The 19,894-nt window shown below is 40.3% G+C and overlaps 1 protein-coding gene and 1 pseudogene across 4 annotated transcripts in view; one reads left to right on the top strand and one right to left on the bottom strand.

The window, feature by feature from the left end:
• The window catches only part of AP4S1 (adaptor related protein complex 4 sigma 1 subunit), a 54,141-nt gene that overhangs the window by 8,876 nt on the left and 25,371 nt on the right, over positions 1–19,894 (top strand). Inside the window, exon 1 of one of the 4 annotated variants that reach the window (XM_015565475.1) lies at positions 5,686–5,775. The exons of 1 other annotated variant lie outside the window; for it this stretch is intronic. The gene's annotated coding sequence lies outside the window, so the exon portion shown is untranslated. Of the gene's footprint in view, positions 1–5,685; positions 5,776–17,469; positions 17,557–19,894 lie in introns of those variants that run through there. 2 more of the 4 variants (XM_015565472.1, XM_006766012.2) reach the window with 2 other exon arrangements.
• Positions 3,576–5,099, bottom strand: LOC107183447 (annotated as a pseudogene).

Here is a 19,894-nt window from a genome sequence, read left to right as displayed (position 1 = left end):
AACCCCAGCCAGCAAGGGCTTCCCAACCCCTGCCCTGAGGGCCTATCAAGTCCAGGCCCGCCTCCACCCTGTCAGGACAGCACCCATGCACGAGTTTGTGCACCGGGCCTCTAGGATATATATAAAAGTCTAAGCAACTATTCCGACAGTCGCTATGATGCACACTGATCACAGGGGGCAGATGCTCAATACAGGGGTTGCCCTTTGGTGGTCTGTGCGCTCCCACAGCCAACCTCCTGCAGATAGCCAACCTTCCGCGGTCCCTCCCCCCAGCGATGGCTCCAATTGCCAGCCAGGCTGAGGGACCCCACCCGTGCACTGGGCCTCTAGTGTTTTTAATGATGTCAGTGCAAGCCTTGGCCATGTTTTTCCCACATCATAGTCATTTATCTGCAGAATTGTCTCCTAAAGGGGCAGGACCCATTCCCCTCTTGTTCAAAGATGTACCTCCACTGTATAGGAAAGTGATATCCCCAATAAATGTTTGATGAGTAACTTAAATTTAAACTAATATGACTATTTTTCCTCTCCCTCAATCATTTTTTATTAGTTTTTATTACCTGTAATCTCTTACAGTTCAATGACCAGAACTGCCCTGGATGTTGAACATAAAGGACACCAAGGTTTTCTCCGTTGACAGAATATTTTTTATACTATTGACATTGTGCTTTGTGTCTATGACTCCTGAAGACACTCTGCAGTGAGCTCCTAGAATCTTGTCTTCTGTAGGTAAATGAGCGTTCCCGGGCATATTATCACCTATAGCTCACCTAACTGGAACTCCCTGCCTACATGTGGCTGAGTCATTTCCTCTCTTCGGTCTCTCCCTTGGAACTGCCTATTTGTTCTGTCCTTTCTTCAGTCTGTTCATCCCTCCTTAACTCCCATTGATTCTTGGTTTCAGTGTACTACTGATGATCTTTACGAATGCCTGTTTATATCTTTAATCAGTTTAGAATTTCAGGGTGCTTTTTTTCTTTTCCATTAGCTAATCTTAGAAACGTGTGTGTTTATTCTATCTGATCAAAAAGGTACTTGTTATATATACATATATATATTATGTCAGCAAAAGTATGTTAAGGAAGTCCAGACTTTTAAATAAGTTCAGAGTAGTTAACACCCAGATGCCTTCTTCCCAATTATTATAAAGCCTGATGTACAAAGAGTTTTAACTCTGCCTTTGAGAACTATATGATGCCCTGTAATTACTTACCTGAATATCCAGCTGACTGTGTACCTGACATCCTTCTAACAAAGAGCTCAAACTTGTTCACAAACAATTAAGTCATCTTTTTGCATCATCTCAAAAAGTTGTAATTTGTATTCTTACCTCCATGGGGAGGAGAGAGGCTGAGATAAGAGTTCTGGGTCATTCCACAGTCCCTTAGTAGAATAGGAAGTGGTTCCAATTCTTACATCAATGAGTGTGTATGTGTATTTGGAAACAAGAAATAATAAAGTCTCTCCTTCTCTTCCTCCTACCATTCTATCAATGGACTCAATATTGCTTTTTTATTTATTTTGTCTTTTTTTAAAATTTATTTTTAATTGTTGACATACACTATATTAGTTTCAGGTGTACAACATAATGATTAGATATTTATACATCACATCATTTGTACTTTTGACATCTGTTTTAGGTAGTTTTGAGGTGATTCAGTCACTTGTGGAAATTATGTAGTGTTTACATTTATAAATATAGGAAAAAAATGAATATTAGAGCACAGAGGAAGATTTTTGAGATATGGCAAGTGTTCAAAAACCAAAGAAGCAAACTGTATAACGCAGATGGAACCGAAAAGGAGGAGTCAGCTTTGACTGGCACTATGGTTTGACCTGCCAAATAAGATCAGATATCTACTTCTCATTACAGTAGTTTCCTGTGGCTAAGAAAATTATAGAAATACATTGCAGGGCACTTGAACTCTTCAAATAATATATTGTGTGGTAAAGAAAAGGAAAAGGGCCTTCACAAATTATAGACAAATAGGCACCAAAACCTTTAGGAAACTCAGCATGTTATATAAAATTCTAGTCCAAGTTCATTCCTGAATTGTCTCCTGGGTACTATGAGTCAGAAAGCTGTAGGCTGTGATAATATTGTATAACAGCTAACTCACAGAGATGTCAAAATTGAAGGAAATAAAGAATTGCCTGGAGCTGAGTCCCTCCTGGACATAGGCTAAAAGTGAACAACTAGGTCTACAAACATGAGAATCAAATGACTGGAAAATGTGACAATGGGAAATGGTCAAAACTTTCCTAGGTAATAATTTAACAATCTTAGAAATTAGGTTGGTCCCGTTGGAGCATCAAGGGCGAATGTTCAAAATAATGACACCAGACATGTTCACCTTGCCTTGGAAATGTTACAGTTTTCTCTTTGGAGAATGTTTTAAATTTGGCAAAAATTTCACAAAAACTTATCCTATCTAATAATCCTATATAATAAAAGGGTAATATGCAAATCGAACAGCGGAACAACCAGTCGCTGTGACGCACACTGACAACCAGGGGGCAGATGCTCAATGCAAGAGCTGCCACCTGGTAGTCAGTGCACTCCCACAGGCGGAGCACAGCTCAGCCACAAGCCGGGCTGATGGCTGGCAAGCACAGTGGCCCGCCTCCACAGCAGCGCTAAGGCTATCCGACTGATGCGAGCCTAAGCTGTCAGTCGGACATCAAGCGGAATCAGGCCTAAACTGACAGTCAGACATCCCTTTTGCAATCAGGAACTGCTGGCTCTTAACCGCTCGCCTGCCTGCCTCATCGCCCCTAACCACTCACCTACCTACCTCATCACCCCTAACTACTCCCTACCTGCCTCATCACCCCTAACCACTCGCCTACCTGCCTCATTGCCCCTAACCACCCTGCCTGCCTGCCTGATCACCCCTAACTGCTTGCTTGCCTGCCTGATTGCCCCTAACCACTTGCTTGCCTGCTGATCGCCCCTAACCACTCTGCCTGCCTGCCCGATTGCCCCTAACTGCCCGCCTTCCTGCCTGATCACTCCTAGCCACCTCTGCCTCAGCCCCTGCCTGCCACGGCTTCATCCGGGAGGTTGTCCAGAAGGTTGTTCGGCTGTCCTGTCTAATTAGCATATTATGCTTTTATTATTATAGATCTCTTTAAACAACAGTAACCTTTAGTTTTGTCTTTCTGTTACAGACTAACCTAAAGTACATGACAATTACCCCACACACAAAAAGATTGAAGAATTTTTAGGAGCATTTTAAAATAACTCTTATTACCCTTTCCTCCTTGTTTTATTTTATTTTTTTAATTGATTTCAGAGAGAGGAAGATAGAGGGAGAGAGAAATAGAAACATTAATGATGAGAAAGAATCATTGATTGGCTGCCTCCTATACATCCCCTACTGGGATTGAACCTGCAACACCACCGGGCATGTGGCCTAACCAGAAATCAAATCGTGACTTCCTGGTTCTTGGGTTGATGCTCCACCACGAACCACACCATATAGCTTTAATATAGTGATCTGATATTATAAATTGTGCATAGACTTTTTAAAACTTTATATTTTGAAATTATTTAGTCTTGCAGGAACAAAAAGGTGTACATTATCAACAGTTATCAAGATTTGCTATTCTTTCATCTATCCTGTTCTTTCTGTCTGAGGATTTTTTTGACTGACACAAGTGTATTTAACAAAAGTTTGATATGAAACTGCAGGGGGCCCATTTTTACATCATAGCACAACGGGCCTTTTGGAGAGAGGAGACATGTGGAAGCAATTGATTTCTCTTTGAACACATTCTTTGTTTATACTCATTCAAAGGCTTCTAACATGATGATACTATTTCTTTGTATTACCACCATTTCAATATTCTGTTTTACCACTATTTGCCATTATCACACATTCATTTACCACAAGATTCAAAAAGGGTTAAAATCCTCACAGTATTCCTTGGACATGTTTGCCACCATTTAATTTCAATGATAATTTCTTGTCCATAAATTTTCAACTCAACTAGCTCATAGATACCTTGAAACAGAATTCACGGCCTCACGCTCCCTCGGCACGCCCCAGGAATGTCTCAAAGTAAATCCCAACCATCATATAATATACTGGTACATGCTTCCCTAAGTATCTTCAACAGATTAGGACCTTTTTAAAAAAAACATACCACAATACCACGATCAGACCTACAAAATTAATAATTCCTTTATATAGTCTAATGCCTGGTCCATATTCAGTTGCCTTTAATTATCTAAAATAATGTGTGTGTTTTTAAAAAGTTGGTGATTTCAAATCAGGATCCCCTCCCCCCCGAAATCTATATCTTTTATTTAGCTGATATGACTTTATTTTTTGATTTTCCTTCTCCTCATGCCCCACGGTTAATTTATCCTGTAGAATTTCCCACATTTGGTGACTGCAATTTTTTTGGTATTGTTTAGCACATTCCTTTCCCCTCCATATTTTCTATAAACTGGAAGTTAGGTGTAGAGGCTAGGTTTGATTCACCTTTTCAGTTTCATGGCAAGAATACTTCTCCATTGGGGATGCAGTATACTTTGTAATGTATCATACCAAGCGGCACATAATGTCTTGTCCTGATTTCAGTACTGTTTGATCACCCTAACCCTGTTCCAGCTATCATCAGCCGTAACTGCCAGCTAGCTGTGTTTTAACACATACATTGTGTTCTACCCTCAACATTTTCTCTCCACTCGGGGTCTGTCCTTCCAGAAAAGAGGTTCTGCTGGGTGTTTCCAGGTCTTCAAGGTTGGGGATTGGACTCATTGGCAAAAGGGACCCTGCCAGGCCTCCTCTGTTCCCACTGTGGCTCATAGATTCACTCCTGGGGTTCTCACTTCAAGGGTGGAGAGCTTTCTTTGGATGATGACTTGGTGATTTCCGGGCTCCTTGGCTCTTTTTACCCTTACAATTCACTTTTTCTAAATTTGGCTCTGTCAGCACAGCTGTGGTCACCCACGTCTTGTTGCTCAGGGTAGTTTGATCCTACCCATTCGTGTTCGAGAGCAGCAACCTTCACCCTCTTTTTACTCATGACACACAAACTAATTACTGAAATTCTGCAGCAATTTGCCAATCTGACAAAAATAAAATAAAGTGGATATAATTTTGATTCGTTCACACCGGCGGCTATTATCATATTTCTATTTGACTGTAAGGGATAAGAGGTCACTGTCCCTGACTAAATAGTCTGCTATCGCATGTTTTAAACGTTCTTATAGCACACCTGCCTGAAAAACTCTGTTCTAAAGTTCCAGGGGGTGTTTTTCACCTAGTTTTTTTGGTGAAGGTGTTGCCTGTAGAATTTTTTTTTTCTGTCCTAGCTATTCCCACCATTTTCTGTGTGGGAATTCTGGGAGATCTCAAAACTACGCTGCTGCCTCTCTACACTCTCAGCATTTCAGAGTTTAAATCGCCTGCTGTTTAATCTTTTACTATAGCCCTGCAGCTGAAATATTTTTAGTTGACCACTGCTAAATAATTGTGACATTATTCAAATCTTGTGTGATATAAATGAGTGTAAATTTAAGAATGAATGTCCTCTGAGCAACAGACGGGCAGGCTCTCAAATCTCCCATTGACGATTTCAGTGGAAGCTGTAACATGTTGCTACACTTTATCATGAAACTGAGAAAAGCAAAAAGGCTCCTAGCAAAGGGCAGCCAAGCAGGCCACCTGAAAGGCTCTGCATTTACCCTGACATCGGATCTGAGCGAGAATGATACTGAATTCAGATAGGTGTCTGAAACTTGCCGTGGACAGCATTCGCCAGGTATGTTTTATTTATTGGAACTAGAAAGGGAGAGTAGTTGAACTCACTGAAGAGCAAATCACACATAAGAATTTTGAAGTTTAGGTCTAATCACAAATGTTAAACCCACTGTGATAAATGTAATACGGGCTTTACTGTTCTAAATGTTCACATCTGATTGAGCCACTTCTGAGGCATTATAGGCTCCATGTTGAGATCAACTAAAATTAAATGGTCTGTTAAAATTGCACCTTTTGTCATATGCTCCGGAGTCAAGATTGAAACTGCCAAAGTATCCATATTAGCAGGAAATGCTTTTGTATAGAGGTTCAGGGCTAGGTTTACAGTAGTGAATGGGCAGTGAAATTGTGTGTCCACGTCATTACAGCCATCACTGAATCACTGGGGTCTTGAAGCAAACCTAGCAATAAAGAGCAGTGGTGAGCGCACCAAGGCCTGAGCCTGGCCAGCAGGAGCTGGGTCCTTCCTCCACACTTTCTGAGTGACCTTTGGCAAGTGACTCAGTTTCACATCTGTACTTAAGTGGAGGTAAAAACAATCTCTAACTAGTAGAGCTATTCTGAAGATTAAATGAATAGCGCCTGGCTATTTAGTAAGCACCGTGTAAGTGTTTTCTACTGTTCTTATCTCTCTTCATGAGTTGGTTTATTGGGTGATATCCCCAAACATATTACAGAATGAATAATGCCTTTCAGGTTGTAGCACTGAAGGTCTTTCACGCCACCATCAGACACTGGGAGCATTAATTACTCACTTGAATTAGAGTTAGTTGTGGCCATGTCACTAACAAAAACGATATATCCTGTTGGGTTAGTAAACTGATTCCCAAATTGAGGTTTAATACAGTAATTTTTATGTTTCATTGCTTCTTTTAGAGTGATGATCTGCAAAGAGAATTTGTTATTGCAGCCATAATTGTCTTCAGGCTCCAAAAATATTGCTATAGCTTTTAATAGTGCTTGATTTTTAACTCAGGACACATTTTAATTAGGAATATCTTAAATAATACCTTTAATACATAGTTCTGGTTTCATAGTATTATTTTCATGTATGTTTGGGGTGGGGGGGGAGAGAAATCACATGGTAACTAATTTCCCCCCCAGGTAATGTGAACTTTAGGGTAAAAGACTTTATAATGTTGAAACAAATTATTAATTGCAAATAAGTTATGAAGTGATTATTTTATTGAAACAATTTCTGTAATTTGAGTGTTGCACTTTAATTTATAGTCAAATTCTCAGAGATATATTTTATGTAAAGTGAGATTCCTCTGCACCCCAATGAAGTTTGTCCACGTCATAGGAGCCATCAGCATATCAAATTTTGATTCTAAATTACTTAGAATTCTAAATTAGTTTGATTTGAATTTAAAACCTGTAACATTGGACTTGACTCTATAAGAATCCTAATGCAATGCTACTGGATTACTCACTACTCTTCAGAAGAGGGATAATGTATAAGAAGAATTTATCTTTGTATGTCTTTCCCAGTTTTTAGGGAAAATCAGATGTCCAAAAAGAATAAACAGAATCGCCCTGACTGGTTTGGCTCAGTGGATGGAGCGTCGGCCTGTGGACTGAAGGGTCCCAGGTTCGATTCCGGTCAAGGGCATGTACCTTGGTTGCAGGCACATCCCCAGTGGGAGGTGTGCAGGAGGCAGCTGATTGATGTTTCTAACTCTCTATCCCTCTCTCTTCCTCTCTGTAAAAAATCAATAAAACATATTTAAAAAAAAGAATAAACAGAATCTAAGTTAAGAAATACAGAAGTTAAATTGATCAGAATGCAGAACCTCTGGTTTGAAGTATTTTTCTAATTTGAGGATGAAACTTGACTCACCATTTTATAGAATGGGAAGTATTACATAGTAATCCTAGTTGTCTTCTGGAGTCCCTCCTTATTGACGCATTGTAACTTAACAGTATCAAATCCTGGAGGATCCCAGCCAGATTTCTAAATTTCTGGTCCCTGTTGCTTCTTTAAAACTAAGATATTGTGTGTCATTTTAATCAAAAATTCAGTGAAGGTTTTTAGTCATTAAGCACAAATATTTAATTTGTGTGGCTAATTTTAACTGAACAATTTAATATAAAACTACCCACACAGAGCTGTTTCTAACCCATGCCAACCGTTATGTCGAAGTAAAAATTTAGTTCCCTATTTTAAATTTCAAAATAAATTACCTGCTACTATAACCAAATAAATGAGCCTAGCCCAAGTGACCCGGTTGATTGGCGCATCATCGGTGCATTGAAAGGTTGCCGGTGCGATTCCTGGGCAGGGCTCATATCTGGATTTTGGGTTCGATTTCTGTCTGGGTGTGTATAGAAGGCAATTGATTGATGTTTCTCTCTTACATTGGTCTCTCTCTCTCTCTCTCTCTCTCTCTCTCTCTCTCCCTCCCTCCCTCCTTCCTGCGCACCCCATCCCTTCCTCTCTCTAAGCATGTCCTCAGATAAGGATTACTAAATAAATAAAATGTAATTTTAGAAGAAAAATTTTATTTTGATTTTGAAAGATACATAGTATCTCCATCGTGTGTAGTAACGGGAAGGTTAAATCCAGTTACTAGTCTAAAAGCAGATTCTCTTTTCTCAAAAGAGTGGGAGGAGCCTGGCCAGCGTAGCTCAGGGGTTGAGTGTCAACCTATGAGCCAGGAGGTCACGGTTCGCTTCCCGGTCAAGGGCACATGCCCCCGTCAAGGGCACATGCCCCGGTTGCTGGCTCGATCCCCAGTGTGGGGCGTGTAGGAAGCAGCATGGTTCTCTCTCATCACTGATGTTTCTCTCTCTCCCCCTCCCTTCCTCTCTGAAATCACTAAAAAGATATTAAAAAAAAAAAGAATGGAAGGCGAGATAACAACAGGCTCGTTTGAGTGCCAGCCATTAGCAGTTTATATCCCTCCACCAACAGATCTGATCGTGGATAGCTCTCTGGAAAATGACTGGTGGACAGTCTATTCTCAACCCCTCCATCCCCCACTCCGCACACACACACAGATGGCTAATGAATAAAAATAAAACAAGTACTTTCAAATAGACAATGTCATGGTCTATTTATAGTATATAAAGTGCTCATCCTCAGTTTTGTTTTGTAGAAAAGCAGACAAGAATTTATTGACTGCACAAAAATATACTTTGCATAGTGAAACAAGGAATGGCTTAGCATAGAAGAAGCAACAGGAGAGCTAGGCTGGGCTGCCTTGGCTCCCTGGGAAAGCCAGAGAAAAGGGGGCCCTGGGGGCAGGTTCAGGGCATTAGCCCGGAGGAGCTGCTGCCCATTGCTCCCCTGGTAATAAGTCTCATGGGGTCCCTTAGTGGTTATGGGATATGTGCCTGTCGGGGGTCGGGGAGGGAATGACACGGGCATGCTCCCTGGAGGGAGAGCGCCTCATCCTCAGTTTTTGAAATATTTTTTCCCCTGCCTTAATCATGTTGCTATAAAGACCTTACAAATTGTTCCATTCGCCTCCCTAAATTAGGATAGAAAGGCTGGTAACTTGAACATCTCCAAAAATGTAATATCTACCCTTTTCAGTAAAACTTCCAGCTTATCTCTGCTTTATTGTTTTATGTTTAAGTTTACAAATAACCATACTTATTTGGGCTTACTGTGTTTTGAACCAGAATTTAATGAGACTTTTAAATAAATTTACCAAAATGGCTTTAGATCAAGATCTGAGAGATACATGAAGCTTTAGAAATTTTTCAGATACACTGTTTGAAAAATGATAGACCAGACTGTTAAGGCTTATTCTCAGTGTTTTTCTAATTTTTCTTCATAACCAATAGCTTTAGGATTTGATTGGAATTTAACTTTTTAAAGTGTTTTAGCTATTTAAAAACTATTTGAGTTTTTTTAAAAAGCAGCATATATATATATATAAATGTGTTTAATGCCAAATTAATCAAATGTTGTTGAAATACTTCTTTTTTCTTTTAATTAAACAATGCACCATTTTTATTTTTTTTAAAGAGAGAGGGAGAACATTGATGTGAGAGAGAAACATTGATCAGTTGCCTCCTGCACATGCCTGGACCTGGGATCGAACCGGCAACCTGGGTATGGAACCCACCAGCTTTTGGTGTATGAGAGATTCTCCAACCAACTGAGCTCCACCGGACAGGAATTAGTCAATTGGGCCAGGGATGGAACCTGCAATCCAGGTACGTGCCTTTGACCAGAAATTGAACCTGTGACCCTTCAGAGTTCGGTCTAACGCTCTAACTGAGCGGCACCAGCCAAGGTATCATTGGTTGATTCTTGTATGTGCCCTTACTAGGGATCGAAGCCACAACTTTGGTGTATTGGGACAATGCTCTAACCATGGTGCTACCTGGCCAGGGCCAAACTGTTGTTGAAATATTTCTTGCCCTAGCCGGTCCTGGGTTTGATTTCAGTCAAGGGCACATGCTCGGGTTGTGGGCTCGATCCCCAGTGCGGGGTGTGCAGGAGGCAGCCGATCAATGATTATCTCTTATCATTGATGTTTCTAACTCTCCCTTCCTCTCTGAAATCAATAGAAATATTTTTTAAAATATTTCTTGAGTGACCCAGAGATTTAACAAAAGTAAAAGTCTCAGAGGAAGCTACTAAAGTGTATGCTGAATCATAAAAGAGGTTTAGAAAGCCAAATGGAGGAACAAGGGGCAGGAGAATAGATGGAAAAAAAAAAGAAAGAAAGAGTAGGTGGCAGGTTTCTTGTCCAATTTTAGTGGAACTGAAATAGGGAAGAGTCTGTCCGGAAGAATATCTGGCATATGCTGGGGAGGATGAGGAAGAAAAGGGGAACTCTGTGGAGTACTTTATATGACTTTTATCTCATTTAGTCCTCACTATAAGTCAGAGGCAGCTGTCATTCCATTCAGATGAGAAAACGGAAACATTGTAGAATTCTAATAAATTTTGAAGCAAAGAAACAAATTGTTTTAGGGTCTAATAAAAGAAAATACAGCATATTACAAACTCTGAGGAAAATGCTTCCACTTAGATGGAAATCTGCTACTGATCAGTGTGATTTCCTCTTATTTAAGTATGGAGAAATCCAGGAAAAGCTAAACCCAAGGCCTATGGACTGAATGGATTTGGTGTGGCAAATAGAACTGAGCAGTTGCTATTTTCACAGTCTCTTTGTTTAGGCCATACTAATTAGATGCCCTCAGCACATCCATTTTGAAAAACACTACATATTTTAAAGAAATGTAGCATTTAGAAATGCCAAAGTAAGTGAAACAATAGCTTCTTTATTCAGAATAAACATTTTCACTTGGATAATTTCACAAAATAATATAATGCAACTCAACTTGTAAACAAACTTTGTGTGACTTATAAAAAGTAACACATCTCTTAAAATTTGGGAAATAAAGTAAGGACTGAGAATAAAAATTGCCCCTAATCCTACCATCTAGATTTAAGCAAAATGCATTTTGGTATAATTTCTTTCTTTTCCACTTATTTCATGGTAACTCTGAACTCTGTATAATGTACATGTATAATGATTTTTAGTAAATTTACAAAGTTGTACAAAGATTACCACAATCAGTTGTTAAAACATTTATATCATTCCAAAAAGAATCCTATCCCCATTTTGCCCCAAACCTCTCTTTCCTGGCCTTAGGTGACCACAAATACAGTTTCTACCTATAAATTTGCCATTTCTGGATATTTCATATCAATGGAATTATACAATAGTAGAATTGTGCAACTGGCTTCTTTCACTTAACAGTGTTTTCAAGATTCATCATTTTTTTGTAGCAGTATTTTGTTCCCTTTTGTTGATAAATTGTTTTCTATTGTATGTAGATTTACCATATTTTGTTCATCTCTTCAATAGCTGATGGACATTTAGCTTGTTTCCACTTTGGGGTTATTGTGAATAATGATTCTATGAACATTCATGTACAAGTCTTTTTTGTGCAGATATGTTTTCAATTCTCGAGTATATACTTTGAATTGCTGGATAATATGGTAAATATGTGTTTAACTTTTTAACAAACTGCCAACTTGTTTCCCAAAGTAGCTGTAACATTTACATCCCCACCAGCACTATATGGGGCTCTAGTATCTCCACATCCTGGCCAACACTTATTTTCTGTCTTTTTTATGAAAGCTATTCAAGGGGGTGTGAGGTGGTATCTTCTTGTGTTTGTTTTTTAAAATAAATATATTTTTATTTATTTCAGAGAGGAAGGGAGAGGTAAAGAGACAGAAACATCAATGACGAGAGCTAATCATTGATCGGTTGCCTCATACAAGCCCCCGACTGGGGATCAAGCCCCCAACCTGGGCATGTGCCCTGACCTGCAATCGAACGGTGACCTCCAGTTTCATAGGTTGTCGCCCAACACTGAGCCATGCCTTCTGGGCTTCTTGTGGTTTTAATTTGCATTTTCCTAAAAGTTAATGATGGTAGCCATTCATTTATCCTCTTTGTTCAAATGTATTTTCAGGTCCATTTTTCTATTGTGTTGCTTGTCTTCCTGTTAAAGTTTATAATCCAGTATGTTATTTGTTGTTCAGATCATTCTAGTTGGGCCATTGGGAGCTCTTTCTGATTGTTTAGTCCAGGGGTGGGCAAACGTTTTGACTCGAGGGCCACAATGGGTTCTTAAACTGGACCAGAGGGCTGGAACAAAAGCATGGATGGAGTGTTTGTGTGAACTAATATAAATTCAAAGTAAACATCATTACATAAAAGGGTACGGTATTTTTTTTTTAGTTTTATTCATTTCAAATGGGCCGGATCTGGCCCGCGGGCCGTAGTTTGCCCACAGCTAGTCTAGTCTGTCTATCTCTCCAGCTCACACCCCCGGCCTCTCAGGCCCAGCTTGCACCCCCAGCCTTGCAGCCCCACCTGGCACCCGCCTTGGCTTGGTGCTGCCCCCTTACCTGCTCCACCATCCCGCCTGTGGGGCAATTGATCAGGTCCAGGCCCGCCACCAGCTCCCTCAGCACCTGGGAGCCGGGCGGCAGCCCCACCCCCCGCTACTGCTGCTGGTCACCATCTGCTGGGTGATCGACCCCCACTCACACCCGCCTTGACCTGATGTCGCGCACTCACCTGCTCCACCATCCCGCCATGGTCCCACTCTTGTCGAGGCCCATTGGGGCTGGCAGCGCCTCCACTGCCACCTGCTGCCAGCGCTACATCATTGACGCCCGCCATGTTCTGCACCGCCCCCTGGTGGTCAGCACACATCATAGCGAGCAGTAGAACTTCCAGTCAAATGACCACTGGAGGGGACTATTTGCATAGTAGGCTTTTATTATAAAGGATAGGATAGTTGTGAAACCATCACCATAACCCTATACCTCTTAGGCCTCACCCCTTGAAACCTCATCCCCTGGCAATCTTTAATCTACTTCTGTCTGTCGATTTCCCTATTCTGGACATTCCATATAAATGTCCTTGTGACTGGCTTCTTTCACTTAGCACAGTGGTCGGCAAACTAATTAGTCAACAGAGCCAAATATCAACAGTACAACGGCCAAATATCAACAGTACAACGATTGAAATTTCTTTTGAGAGCCAAATTTTTTAAACTTAAACTATATAGGTAGGTACACTGTTATTAACTTAATTAGGGTACTCCTAAGGCTTAGGAATAGCCACACTCAAGGGGCCAAAGAGCCGCATGTGGCTTGCGAGCCGCAGTTTGCCAACCACGGACTTAGCATAATGCTTTCAAGGTTCATCTGTCTGTTCTTTTTTTTTTCTTTTTTTTTTTCTCTTTATTTTTGTATGATTTCTATCTAGCCTCTTTTTAATCTTTAGCTATTTATTTATTTTATTTTTATTTATTTATGTTTTTAAATATATTTTATTGATTTTTTACAGAGAGTAAGGGAGAGAGATAGAGAGTTAGAAACATCGATGAGAGCAACATCGATCAGCTGCCTCCTGCACATCTCCTACTGGGGATGTGCCCACAACCAAGGTACATGCCCTTGACCGGAATCGAACCTGGGACCTTTCAGTCCGCAGGCCGACACTCTATCCACTGAGCCAAACCAGTTTTGGCTAATCTTTAGCTATTGAGATGTCCCTTTTGCATCATTGTAATCTATATAAGTATAGAATTTGGTACCCTGATTTTGTGACTTAACATTATTTTATCTACATTTTTCCCTTTTATAGTTTTCTATTCTTCTGCATAGTCTGAGTATTTATTTAATGGTGAAAGACAGCAAGTTAGTGTTCATTTAACACTTAGTTCTGAGTTTGAAGTATCTGAGCTAGTTTCATTTTTTTACTATTATAAATAATATTGCTATGAATTTTCATGCATATGGATTTTTAATTATACTTTAAGATAGATTCCCAGGACTGAAATGCTTGAGTTAAAAGCTAGAATTATTTTCATGATTTTTTTTTTGTTACATTCTACCAGGTTACACTGTGGAAAATTTGTAACAAATTAAAGGTCCACTAAGTTTATATATATATGAATTTCAAAGTGAATTCCCATTTACTCACCACCTAGATTCTTCCATTAATGTTTTACTATATTTACTTTATCATATATCTGACCATCTATCAATTTATCTTAGTTTTTAGTGCATTTCGAAGTATAAATATCAATACAGTTTGCCCAAATACTTCAACATTATATAATTAACCAGAGTATTAGTTTCTTTTTGTAAAATTTGCGTATAATAAATGCACGAATCTTTAAAGTACATTTGCTGAGTTTTAAAAAAACCCATACATCTGTGTAACCCAAATCCCTCACAACTACAGTTTTTACCAAATGAAATGTCAAAGAAAATACTAGAGTGCAATATGCATAGTATGGATAAGCATTGTTTTGTGAACTTTTGTTTCAGATATTATGTGCCTGTATATGGGGTCACAGTGTAAAAGACCTTTCTTATCACAATAAAAGAGTGAAAATCACTGGTCTGATAGCGGGGCTCAGCGTGTAATTAAGTAATGATTATATAGGGCAACGATTTTCAACCTTTTTCATCTTATGACACACATAAACTAATTACTAAAATTCTGTGGCACACCAAATAATATATTTTTTGCCGATCTGACAGAAAAATAGGTATAATTTTAATTCATTCACACTGGATGGCTGTTGTTGTGTTGGCTGATGTCATTTTTTTTTATATGATAATCTAAGAGAAAAGAGGGCCGTGTCTCTGACTAAATAGTCAAATATTGCATGTTTTAAAAATTCTTGCAGTTTGGCCAGTGTGGCTCAGTTAGTTAAGCATCGTCCCATGTACCAACAGGTCACTGGTTGGGTTCCCAGTCAGGGCACATGCCTGGGTTACTGACTTGATCCCCACTAGCTGGTATGCAGAAGGCAGGCTATGATGCTTCTTTCTCCTCAATGTTTGTATCTCCCTCTCCTCTCCTTTTAGGCTAAAATCTAAAATCAATAAAAACAGTTTGCTTCTTGCGGAACCTTGGTTGAAAATCACTGCTATAGGGTGACAGGTTTTGTAAGATAGAGTGATGGGTTCTTAGAAAGGATAACCAGCTTTTTGTGGTTGGAAAGAGGGGATTGGCATAAGCATGAAAGGCTTCACTGAGGAAAAGGTGCTATATTATCATAATAACATTGGCCAATGCTCAGTTTCTGAGAACATTACATATAATTATTCCTCTAATCCAGTGGTTCTCAACCTTCTGGCCCTTTAAATACAGTTCCTCATGTTGTGACCCAACCACAAAATTATTTTCATTGCTACTTCATAACTATAATGTTGCTACAGTTATGAATCGTAATGTAAATATCTGATATGCAAGATGGTCTTAGGCGACCCCTGTGAAAGGGTCATTCGACCTCCAAAGGGGTCGCAACCCACAGGTTGAGAACTGCTGTAAGGATTAGAGTCTAATCCTTACAATCCAGAAGGTAAGTGCTGTTACTTTTCCCATTGTACCTCAGACTGAGTACTGAAAGATTTAACTTGACCAGGAAAACGAAGCTAGTAAGTAGTAGAGCCAATCAAGTTCCATTCAATTCACATGAGCTTGTGACTGTTTTATTGTACTAGAAGCCCAGTGCACGAAATTCATGCACTGGGGGGTCCCTCAGCCTGGCCTGTGCCCTCTCGCAGTCCCAGAGCCCTCGCTCCTTACCGCCTGCCTTCTCACTGCTCCTTACCCCTCAGCTCACTGCTCCTTAGTGCTGTCATGTTGGCGGGAGAGGCTCCTGCCACCACCGCTGCGCTCTCTAACTGTGAGCCTGGCTTCTGGCTGAGTGACACTACCCCTGTGGGAGCGCACTGACCACCAGGGGGCAGCTTCTGCATTGAGTGTCTGCCCCCTGGTGATCAGTGCACATCATAGCAACCGGTCATTCTGCCATAATGGTCGCTTAGGCTTTTATTATATAGATGAATACTAAACATTTTCTTGGTGGAAATTTACTTTATAACTTGGGGATTTTATTTCAATCACTTTTATGAAACAAATAAAATGTTTTTTTCTGGTGGGGGGGGAGAGAGAGAGAGAGAGAGAGAGAGAATGAATTCTGGAGTTACTAGAAAGGATGTTAGCCATCCATCAAATACCACTTTCATTTCTAGAAACTTCATACCCTACTGTTTTCATGCAGTGAATTGTTTGCTATCTCCCAAATTAGTTGTGCAGTGGCATGAGAACATTGAGTTCATCATTCCCAAAGCTGCCTGACATTGATGTTTATTAAGCTTAATTGAACATGTGATGGCATAATGCATGAGTGAGGCAAAGAGGCAATGTGGTAGAGACAGCATTTGTATGAGTTGGAGACCAGAATTCTGGACTTCACTCTACATCTCAGATGATCAGTTTTCCCATCTGCAGAATGAGGGATGACAGATAAGGTGCATATGTGCCACACCCTGCTTTCTAACCATGACCAACATTACTAATCACTCATGGCATTCTTTTCTTCTGAAACCGGAAACAGCTCCAGACTCCTTCCCAACACAGTGCCCACAACAGCGAGTACAGTTAGTCACCATTGTCACCCAAGCTGAAATCTATTTGTCATCTTTGGGTATGACAATCTATAAAAACTCTTCCAGTTCTAACTCCCAGAAATACACCATCAGAAATTTGAAAGCTGTGCCCAGTTCAATATGTACTTTGGTCTTTCCAGGCTCCCTGTTCTCTAGGCATTGCATTTACATCAAATGGGATCCTGGGGCACTGATGTCTTCATACCCTACTGTAAAGCTCATCGACAGACAGCCTAGTCTTGTACTTTAGGTATCCTTGCACTTGTCATGTAATGAATGCTTTCCCCAGCGAAGTTTCCTTTTTCTTTGCACATTCACATAAGCTCTTGGGTGTGGAATCTAAATTCCTGACTATCATAACATCTTCCCCAGCCATGTGTGCTGTTGAATGCAAAGAGTTTATAAAGAGAGGGAGTTCATACCTGCTCCCTGACCACTCCCAGCACTTGTCTGAGCTCATTCTGTATTTCGTAATTGATTCCCTCCTTCCTGATGATTGCTCAGCAGGAGAGGAACCTAAAGCATTCATCTTCAGTTCTCAAACATGTGCTTGTGTCTGAATCTCCACATTGTACATTTGGGTGTTTATTTTATAATACAAATAATTTATAATTTTGCGTGTTCATTTTATTACCATTGTGTAATTCTACAGTTATATATTGTGTAATTATGAGCATGCAAAAAAGTGTTGTATTCAAAATTTTAGATGCCTTCAGCTACTATTTTTAAGACTTGCACCCTAATGAGTATCAATTCAACACGTCCTTGTATGTCATCCTTGATCTTGAAGTCAGTGGGAAGGAATGCTGTGCTTGTGAGGTAGGACCAATGTGATCCCTCGGTGTAGCATCTCAGTGGGATCATTTTACATCTTCTTTTACCACTCAATCCAACCAGAGCATTTAAAGGCAAAGCCTTAGCCATGAGTTCCTTTGAGACAATATATTTTCCTTTTACCTGGCAGCTAGTATCCAGGGTATAGTATTGTAATTTCTAAGATTCATAAAGATAGTTTTAAAATAACTTTGCTGAAAGGAAATGAAAGGAAGGATGGTAATCTTAATTTACTAGTCATGTGTCATAATTTACTGGGAATAATTTGTAAAGAGAATAAAAGCAGCACGTAATACCAAATGATTAAGCAGCATAAAGTATGTTGCCATCCACCTACAGTAGTGAGCGTATCATCCTGGAAAAGGGAGTGAATGGCCACAAGTGTGCCCCTGGCACAGCTGTATGGCCTTCTCTGAGCTGGTCTAGATGACATCCTGTTCTGCACACTGATGAACACAGCAACCAAAAGTGTATTTAAGAGCTATTGTTAACCTCAGTCTTTTGCACTGATTTTCACAGATATTATAAAATGTGAATATGATATTGTCAGATGAGCCAATGCAGCAACTTGTATGCTCATGATGAAAGGTCTGGCCATTAGCAATATTGTACTTTTTTGCAATTGATTCTTTTAGAATTTATATTAAGTGTAAAAGAGACAAAAATAAGATTCAATACACCTTAGTTAGAAATAAAGCCACAGTATGAACTCCTGGATGATAAGGATCATGTGTTTTTCCTCTAAACTGGGCATCACCCCTGGCAAAATAATCCAGGGACTTTCGGTGTCTTAATCCCTGAACTTCAATTTGCTTGTCCTTAAAATGGGGATAACAGAAGTACCTGCCTCAGAGAATTGTGAAAATTTAACAATATATATATATATAACGCCGAAACCGGTTTGGCTCAGTGGATGGAGCGTCGGCCTGCGGACTGAAAGGTCCCAGGTTCGATTCCGGTCGGGGGCATGTACCTTGGTTGTGGGCACATTCTCAGTGGGAGGTGTGCAGGAGGCAGCCGATCGATGTCTCTCTCTCATCGATGTTTCTGACTATCTCTCTCCCTTCCTCTCTGTAAAAAATCAATAAAATATTTAAAAAAAAAAAAAAACAATATATGTACATTGCTTAGTACAGACCTTATAGGACTTGTTAGAGGGCCTTGTTATTATAGTTGCTACTATGACTACTGCTTCCAACAATAAGGGAAAAAAGCTTCATTATAGATCTTGTCTCCATTGTCCATAAAATAGTTCCTATTCTTTCGCAGGTCTTCTAACGCTATTATCATCTTATGTGAGCAGCTCAGTTTCCTGTGACTGTACTTCCTGCCCCCTGAACTACAGCCATTGAACTTTACAGAGCTTTCATATCTCTGCTTTCTCTGCCCCAGAGTCACTTCCTCATTGTTAAGGACTTCCCCACCCCCCACCCCCAATATATTTTTATTGATTTCAGAGAGGAAGGAAGAGGGAGAGAGAGAGATAGAAACATCAGTGATGAATCATTGATCGGCTGCTTCCTGCACACCCCCTACTGGGGATCGAGCCCGCAATCCGGGCATGTGCCCTGAGGGGGATCAAACTGCGACCTCCTGGTTCATAGGTTGACGCTCAACCACTGGGCCACACTGACCTGGCTGTTAAGGACTTGTTAACTGCCCCTTCTTTGAGAAGCTGTTCCCAACACTCCTGTGATGTGCCTTGCCCATCCTGTCTGTGTACCAGTTGTAACTCATTACCTCATACTGTTGTTACTTGTTTACCTATCTAGCATCTTTGCTAGCTGTGAAGATCAGAAATCGTTACTTCATCTCCATATTCTTCTGGTGCTTGGCACATCAGTCCAACAAGACTGATGAGTCAATGGATCAACATGAGTAGGAGTACTGTGGATACTAAAAATGTTTTGGAAGATAATTAATGAACATTAGCGGTTAATTATTTATTAAAACCTCATTAGTGGATGGTGGCTTGCGCGCGCGCGCACAAACACACACACACACACACACACACAATAAAGAATAAAAGGGAACGAGAAACTAAGATGGCGGCATAGATAAACACCGGGAAATTGCTGCCTCCCACAACAATTGAATAATACATCAAAAACACAAAACAGATATCATCCAGAACTACAGGAAGGCTGGCTGAGTGTAAATTCTCCAACCAGAAGGAAAGAAAAGCAAACTGAGAGCCAGAGGAGCTGCGGAAGTAAAGTGCAGAGGTAGGGGGCTCACGTGCAGAAAGGGTCTGGCACCTGAGGACGCGGCTGTCTTTTTGAATCCGGAGGGAGTCACAAGCTCCTGACGGCTCTGAACTTCG

The sequence above is a fragment of the Myotis davidii genome, unplaced genomic scaffold (assembly GCF_000327345.1).
Source record: "Myotis davidii unplaced genomic scaffold, ASM32734v1 scaffold21, whole genome shotgun sequence".
NCBI lineage: Eukaryota > Metazoa > Chordata > Mammalia > Chiroptera > Vespertilionidae > Myotis > Myotis davidii.
This window is presented reverse-complemented; position numbering and strand designations above follow the sequence as displayed.